This window comes from Lactuca serriola, chromosome 4 (genome assembly GCF_051521515.1).
Source record: "Lactuca serriola cultivar US96UC23 chromosome 4, Lser_US96UC23_V15, whole genome shotgun sequence".
Taxonomy (NCBI): domain Eukaryota; kingdom Viridiplantae; phylum Streptophyta; class Magnoliopsida; order Asterales; family Asteraceae; genus Lactuca; species Lactuca serriola.
The window spans coordinates 213173774-213183098 of NC_136411.1; positions in this window are offsets into that span (position 1 = coordinate 213173774).

Below are 9325 nucleotides of genomic sequence, written 5' to 3' on the forward strand. Positions count from 1 at the left end.
ATCCTCCTCTAGCACTCGTAACTGGTGATATCCGGATCTTAGATCAATTTTGGAAAAGTAGCTCTCCCCTTGCAGTTGGTCAAATAGATCGTCTATGCGAGGCAGAGGGTAACGATTCTTGACCGTCAGTTTGTTGAGTTCTTTGTAGTCGATACACATACGTAATGATTCGTCTTTCTTCTTAACGAATAAGACTGGTGCTCCCTAAGGCGAGAAACTTGGTCTTATAAAGCCCTTGCTGAGCAGTTCGTTAAGTTGACCGGATAGTTCCTGCATCTCTGCTGGAGCTAATCGGTAAGGCGACTTGGCTACAGGGGTAGCTCCTGGGACTAAGTCGATTCTGAACTCGACCTGTTGTTGCGGAGGTAATCCTGGTAGCTCTTCTGGAATGATATCAGGAAAGTCGCTCACTACTGGGATGTTCTTTAGTTCTTTCGATTCGAGGCTCGTACCGACAACGTGAGCAAGAAATGCATGGTATACTTTACGTAGATACTTCTGTGCTTTAATACTTGATATAATACGAAGACTCACACCGAGTTTGTCACCATAGATGATAAGAGTTTCGTTAGACGGGAGGTTTAGACGGACTGCTTTCTCGTAGCACATGATGTCGGCGCGATGAAGACTTAACCAATCCATGCTGATGATAACGTCGAAGCTTTTAATCGAGACCGGCATAAGGTCGATTGGGAATGAATGGTTAGCTAGACTTAGGGTACATCCTATGTATATTCTATTCGTGCTTTCTATTTTTCCATTAGCCATTTCTACTGTGAATTGTTCTTTAAGTGTGTGCGGTTGTTGTTTAAGCATGCCAGCAAATTTATGATTCACGCAGCTTCGCTCCGGTCCACTATCGAACAGAATGCATGCATAGGAGTTATCGAGGAGAAACATACCAGTCAACACTGTCGGTTCAGCAACTGCTTCCCCATGGCCTATTGCTAGTACTCTCCCTACTCCGCCAGTATTCTTCGCTTTAGGGCAGTCCCTCTTATAGTGGCCTGTTTCACCATATCCATAGCAGGTCGAGCTCGCGCTAGAGCCGGGGACTTGGGTTATCGGCCTTGCCGGAGATTTACAGAAATAGACTGTGTGTCCTTTCCTGTTGCAGTTAGATCACTGCATTTCATGGTAGGGGCCGTTGTCGTGGTAATTGCATTTTCCGCACTTAGGCAAATTTCCAGCATACTATCCCACCGGAGCAGTAGCAGCAGCAGGGGTTGTTGCAGCATGCACTGCCACAATTTTCCGTTTTTTGCAGCTCGCTGTTTATTCTTCTCCTCCCATTACTTTCGCTTGGTGTCAGCGGGTTTGGAGGGTTCCGAGATGGCTAGGGTTGTTGTTGTTGCAAGGGTTTTGACTCCATGGTCGATGAGTCGCTGTGCCAGTCGCTTGGCACTGTCGAAGGTAGCAGCATTTCATGATAGGACATTCCCCTAATATGGAGGCACTAGCCCCCATATGTACCTTTCGATCTTTTTCCCTTCAGTGGGAACCATATTGGGGCATATGGCCACCAGTTCGCTGAATCTGGCGGTATATGCGACTAGCCCTTCATGGTTAGGCTCCAAAGGTCCTGCTCTAATTTTTGGATCTTGCCCCTCGGGCAGTGTTCCTCAATCATGAGGTCCTTCCTGGTTTCCCAACCCATGTCATTCGCTACAACGAGAGTTAGCGCTTTAACGTGGCCGTTCCACCACGTCAGGGCTTTTCCTTCAAAGCTGCATGCGGCATATTTGACTTTGTTCGCAGCAGGGTTTGAACAAATTTCGAAGACTGATTCAGTCTTCACAAACCATTGCGAGAGGGCAATGACTCCGCCGGTTCCATGAAAGGACTTCGGCTTGTAGTTGGTGAAATCCTTATAGGAGCACTCTCTCGAGCGCACAGGGGTTTCAACAGGAATTGAGTTAACAGCGGTTCCACCTCTGTTGGAATCAATAGAGTGATACTGAGCCATGACAGTTGCCACTGCTGCAGCTACGACAACATTCAGGGCTTCAGTATCGATGACCGGTGGGGGAGGAGGTGGTGGAGGTGCAGGGTTATTCCTGGGAGATTTGCGAGGAGACATCTTTCAGCTATAAGTTTATAAAGATATACAAAGTGGTAAGAATCAATTGTAAGAGGGGTGAGAGTGACACATGGACTAACTAACCATAGCCCAACAGTTGAATGAGTGTTTGAGATCACAACAAAGAATATTAGTAGGAAAACACAAGTGTATAGATTTTTCCCACAGATTAGATAACTATCAATAATACTAGTATTACTGATGTAATAAGTTCAGGGAAAATCGACCTAACAGTAGGTCTTACATCATACCATACGGTAAGTTTGATAGTTCCTAGATTCCTAGTTAGAGTACTGAAAGTTAGGAATATTTTACAGACAAGTGCTACTTAGCGCACATATATTAAAGGATATTCCTTAACCAAAAGAATAAGATGTACTAGGCATCTTCTAACGCCGATGGGAATTCCTTGGGCGAGCCCTGAGGTCTGCCACTTGACGAACCACCTCTTGAAGGTGTCGCTCATGATCCCTCAGATGGGCTCGAAGTTCCATGACTTTAGCTCGGGAGGCAGCCAACTAGTGCTGCGGGGCTTCATTGGTTCTCCTGGTCCTTTCCATGTCTTCTTCAAGACGGCGGATGCGGACTGTGTTGACACCAGAGTTGGCATCAATCTCCATGACTCGGTCGATAGCTGCTCGACCTTGCTCTACATTACAAGCTATTATGTGGATAATGACGGGCAGAGCTCGGTCAGCAGAACCACCTTTGCTGACGTTGTAAAAGCTTCAGTCCCCAAAGTAAGGTAAGGGTTGACCCTGTTCGTCACTCCAGCGATTCAAGTTGGTTGCCCACAAGGGAGTGGGACCTGGGAAAGCTGGTCAAGGGTTGTTTTTCAGGGCTTGACCTAATGGCGGTAGGTTATTGACTTCAGGCTCAGAGTCAGATCCATCAGAAAAGCCTTCTGCGAGGTGATCATCCAAAGGGATTGGATGCTCATCTTCGGGCTCTTCTTCAATCCACCCCGCGTTGCCTTCATTTGGGAAGTACGAGTCGCCATGATGGAATCCAGCCATTTTATAACAATGCGAGAAGCGAGGTATAAGAATATAGTATATAAGTACCTTGTAGTAATTATATTAATGATGTCAATTTCATATATCTTAGTTATGTACAACCATGATGCACACACGAAGAAATTATATTAATGATGTCAATTTCATATATCATACAGGAAGTTCTCCAAAGCTATCAAGCATCATATATCAGTCAACTTTATCATGAAATTCCTGAAGATCCCTAGACATTCACTAGCATGCAGTTATATCTTAAACATCATAAACAAAATAACATTATGGGTAACTTTGTCACACCCCAAAACCAAGAACGACGGAAACGTTCTGGGACGGAGGACGTCATGTAAAGTATCACAACATAGTATAACAGTAAATAAGCAAACAACATCATCCATTGCATTAAATAAATAATTTTAATACAAGTGTTCTGTACAGTTACAGACACAAAAGTAAATCAAAATAATAAAATGAGTCTTGGATGTGCTCCATCTTCTCAAAAGCTGGCCTCGGTACCTGTCTACTTTCGACCTGAGAATAGAAGTTATTTTGAATGAGTTTATCAGCATTAAGTTGGTGAGTTCATAAGTATTTTAGTGTCGGTGTTTGTATCAAAATGTTTGAACATGGTTCTAAAGTATGAGTTTGTAAACATTGGTAATAAAAGTCTGTGAATGTTTGTAAGCGTTTGTTAAAAGTTTGAATCTCTCTGAAAAACCTATATTTTCTATTAAAAGTAGCCTTCTACCAAGGCGTAACTGTTTTGTATGTTCGTTTATCATAAAAGTGTGTAATTTTCCTAAGTGTAACTATCATTAACAAAATATAGTTTGTACATTAATGTTTAAGTGAAATGATGACTAAATGTATATAAAGGGTAAATTATATTAGTACTATAGTGTTGTATTATAGGAACTACTACTGAGCTAACTACCTTAAATTGTATTTATATTAAGGTATCATGTGATTAATTGTACAATACTATCGACTGGTAACAACGACAAAGGTATGGTCGTAAAACGAAGTGACGTTTGGCACCCGCAGACGTGTAGGTCCGGCTGTAGCTAGTAGCAAGCTGTAGGATAGTCAATCCAGTATATATCTATACGCAAACTCACGCTCTCCTTCCAAGAGACTCTGGCTACAACTCGGGCCATGACATATAAGGCATGCTCCGGTACAGTGGATCACAATTTTGTCAATGTATATATGTATATGTAATGTATTGTTACTCGTTCTAGTATCATTGTATATGTTCTCTTTCTACTATATAGTTGTATATGTTCTCTTTCTAGTATAGTTGTATATGTTCTTCCTTTAGTATAGTTGTATATGTTCTTCTCCTAGTAGAGTTGTATATGTTTTTCTCCTAGTATAGTTGTATATGTACTCATAGTAATGTAATGTATATGTTCTCATAGTAATAAGTATTGACTCATGAATGAACTGACTCATTGATCTAGCAATAATATAAGTATGATCCTGTGTTATCCCGATGGTAGCTTGCTAATGATGTAACTACTACACATGAATATGGAAGCACTTTCTGTCTATATATGTACACATGATATATAATCAATACTGAAACAACCTTTGGACGACTACCCGATATCCCACCAGACCACATCCAAATCGAGGAAAAGGAAGCGGACGACCGTCCTAAGCCTTTTAAACATTGCTTACATAACTATACATATACGTGCATGCAATTTATTATAAGTATAACAAAGTTTAAGTAAAAGTATATGATAAGTAAAAGATTTTGTAAAGTAGTTTTAAGTAAAATGGTTTGATAAACAGTTTGTATGGTAATAGAATCATTGGTTTTGTAGTTATTAATCACATGTGATTGATGTAATAACTATAAGTATTCAACTTGTATTCCCCCATAAAAGCATTTAAAACATTTAAAAGTATTTCAAAGGTTAATTAAAGTGGTATGAACTCACTTGTGGTGAGTGGATTGGATTGAAGTGTCGGGTACGGTGCAAGGTGACAAATGGAGACTTGTACACACACACGAGCCTAGTTATCATAAAATGAACATATATATAACTCATTAGCCAAATTATAACTAATACAATAAGTTGGGACACTCTAGAACATGAAAACACTTTGTTTCAAGTGTTAAAGATCACAAGGACTGCATCCAATTGTTAGTAGGGCAAAGCTAGGGTGTTTATGGTTCAAGGGTAAACTCCTTGGGAGTTTACGGTTTTGGTGGTTTTGACTCAAAGAGTTTACGGCACTAAACTCTAGAGTTTATGGTCATAAACTCTAGTCCTAGTGACTAGGTGTTGTTTTGTGGTTTCGCAAGCCTTTTGAAGAAATTCTACTAAGTGGTTTGGCCTTTGGAAGGGTCTAGGGCAACAAAACACCTCCTTTGAGGAGTTTTACGGCCTCATGGCATTTTCCTTTGGGTTTAGTACCGTAAACCCTGATGGATAAGGGTAAGGCCATGTTTTCAAGTCCCTAACACAATTAGGTAAGTGCATGTGCTAGTTTCTAAGCCTAAGGAAGGAAAATGACCAACTTAAACCCACTTTAGGGTGTTTACGGTTTTGGGAGATCCCCAAACCGTAAACACCTATGATTCTTGGTTTTTGATGTTTTTCAAGGTTTAAACACAATAAGGAAAGGTTTAAACATGTCAAGGATGGTTTATACATCAACTAGGACTTAGAGTTGAGGCTTAGACACACTTTGGTGTCATTTATGGTGTTTACGGTGCAAGCATCTCCTTGGACCGTGAACATCGATATCCTTGTGTTCTTGACAAATTTTCTTGATGTTTAATTGTAATACTAGCTGAATAACACTCAAGGATGGAAGTACTTACTATTAGAAGGCTTGATTTGAGCTAAAAGGCCAAGAACACTTAGTGTGTGTTCTTGGTGTTTTGGAAAATCTAGACAAAATACATAAATGAATGGATAAATAGATGCACAAACACTAGATTAAGTGTTTTACTAACTTGAAAAGGTTAGAACACTTACAACTTTGAAGATTTTGAATTTAATCCTTGAAGGTATTTGAGAGAGTTTTTGGAGTTTACTTTTTGACATTTGGGGAGTAAACACAAATGACTAACTTTTTGGGGAGTAAACTCATACATAGGTATGAGTTCACGGTTTTGGGTGATTTCTCAACCCAAAACATAAAAGTTTGGTCGGGTGTTTCTAATACGCGAAGTGTTTGCGGTTTTTAAAATTCAAAACCCGAGACATCACTTTCTTTCACCCGTTCGTTTAAAAATAATATTAAAATAATCAAACAAACTTTACATTTCTTAAAAATAAGAAATAATTACGTTAACTTATGATACGAAGTGGTTGACTTTTAGGGTTTGACTGAATGGAAATTTCGGGTTGTCACAAACTTGGGGTATACTTTCTTGCTCCCTCTGATCGTACACATCTTATCCTTCCTTGGTTACTTTTCAAATAAGTTTTGAAAACAATTTTGAAAACCATTTTGCAAACAAATTTTTAAAAACGACTTTGAAAACTCTTACAAATATTTAGTTTGATTCTAGACTCACACGAACGCTCATCCAGTTCTCTAAAAGTAGGGCTTTGATACCAACTTGTAATATCCTAAAAATCAAGGTAAAATTTAAAATTTTCAAAAACAACCAATAACCATAAATGTTTACAAACACAGTTTCCAAAGTGTCAATGTCACAAATCAGTGTATCACAAAATAAAATCTCATAAAAACTGAAGGATGTGTCTGATCAAGTCCTCATCTTGCCCTGAGTCATCTGAAGTACCTGAAACATAAAACTTTAAATGTAAGCTAAAGCTTAGTGAGTTCCCATAAAGTACCACACACAACCAAACAAATATACATATTGCATGTTGAGTCAACAACCTCTCAGTTGGATTAACCTGGCCCACAACCTCCCGGTTGGATTGCCTCGGGTTTGTTGGCTTATAGCATAAAGTAGTACATCCTTAACCCAACCACTCCATGTCGACTTATGTAACAGATAAACATAAAGCTATCAAGTATAGGTAATCATATAGATCTACCAATATAACATATAATCAGTATATCATCATCCTTTATACCAGGATACATAACCTAGTGGATCGAAATTGATTCCTTTGACCCATAAGTACAATGAGGAGAAACTCACATTATAGTTTGAATGATAGCAAAAAAGAACGCTGCTCCAAATGCCAACTTTACATGTCACCTATACCACAAGGAGTGACCAAATCTCAAGCTACTAATCAAAATACCTAAAATTACCCTAAGTAAACTTGGTCAAAATTAAGGTCAAAAAGTAAAAGATTCCATTTGGCTTTAGTATGCTCTGCATACTCCCTCTACGCCCAGCATAGAGGGTGCCCTTCCAAAATGCAGGATCGATCCCTAGTATGTACAGGGTACCTCTAGGTACGCCCATCATACTAGAGCTAAATCCAACATTTTCCAGTAAGTCCTTGTTTCATTAAGTCAAGGCACCAAACTTCACATTTAGGTTAAAAGCGGCGTCCTAATGGATAAAGTCTCTGACTTTATCAATTTGCATGCATATAAGAGGGTAAGAACTCAAACCCTTGGTCCAAAAGTTATCCAAAGCCCCAAAAATCTTTCATGACGCAAAAAGAATGCCAAATCTCTCATTTTTATGAATCTATGAGCTCAAAACTATAAAAAAATTACTTAACAAGGACATAGAGTAGCACATACTCCACTAGATCAAACTACGAGGCCAAAAATATACACAAACTCTAAACTAGCAAGATCTAAGAAACTAACTCATCAAGATTCAAACTTTACACCTCTAAATGATGCTTAAGGGTGAGATTCTTCCAGATCTAAATGGTTTTGAGCTTCCATGGTGGTTATTCAATCTTCTCATTGCCTCAATGACACCAAAACACACACTTTCATGCTAAAAAAGGCTCATACAAGGATTAGGGTTTGCTAGGGTCAAAATAAGAGATGGAGGCTGTTGAGGGTGTTGGATTTGGTGTCTAAGCCCATAACTATCACTGGGATGTACTTGAACCAATTATAGAATGGTCCTTTTCTTGGATTAATCTCTAAGTCCATAACTATATTTGATATGTACTTGACCCGACCCAACATGGTCCATTTGGGTTGCACTTCACCGGCACAATTTATATGGATAATCTTTTGAGAATAATATATTTATGATTATATTAATATATTATAACTTCTAATATATTAATATGGAATCATATTACTTAATTAGTATTGATCAAGAATTAGTTTAAAAATTATTAAGTGATCAAAATGAACTAGTTAAATATGGACTCTTAGATATATGTGCGTGATGGGCCAAGTTCATTTAGGTTGTGCTAAGCTTTCATGGATAGTCCATGGAGTATTTAACCCATGGATCATATGAAATGAAAGGTAATGGGTTTAACCCTAGTTTACACACTATATAAAGATGTCTTTGGTTGGTGAAATTGGTACTAGTATGGGTACACTAAGAGGGCTAGCCGATTTCACTAGAGAGAACTAAAGTATACATATCCTCTCAAGTTCTTTCAAGGTGTTCTGGTGATTTGTGATTCCATTTGAGGCTTCCACACTATTGGGGCTAAGCTCTTAAAGCTTGAAGACATCAAGCTACATCTAAAGGTATGTCATCTAACTAGAACATTGTAGTATAGGTGCTTCATAATATGTTAGTTAGGATGAAACCTTGGAATATTTAATATTTGCATGTATAATAGAGAAAACATAGATCCAAGGTTTATAGGGTTGCATGTACACCATAGGAGTGTTAGACTCCTCAAAACTCATCAGTGGTGTCAGAGCCTAGGCTTTCTTTCTCTTATACTTGATGCAAATAGATTTTTCGAAGCCAAGAATCTATCAGAGACTAAAACTCGACGAGTTCCATGAAGAAGTCGATGAGTTTGGCCTCTAAACAGCATATCTTCGTTGTTTTTGGTTGGAATTGGACTAGGAACATTACCATAAGCTGTTTTTGAACTTATAAACTTGTTTTTGATGTGGTAGTGTTCATGCTAATCCAATTTCAAAGATAATTGTCAATAGATTCATGTTTTGTATTACTTTAAAAGTTATGCTAATTACATGAAAAAGTTTGATGTGAATTATCTTTGTTCATATGAGTTGCTTAGATTAATAGATAAGTTAATTGATTATGTGTTTTCAATCCATTGTAATCTAAGAGATGATTCTAAAATGTGTTTGTGTAACTTGTCCTCAAGTTACATGA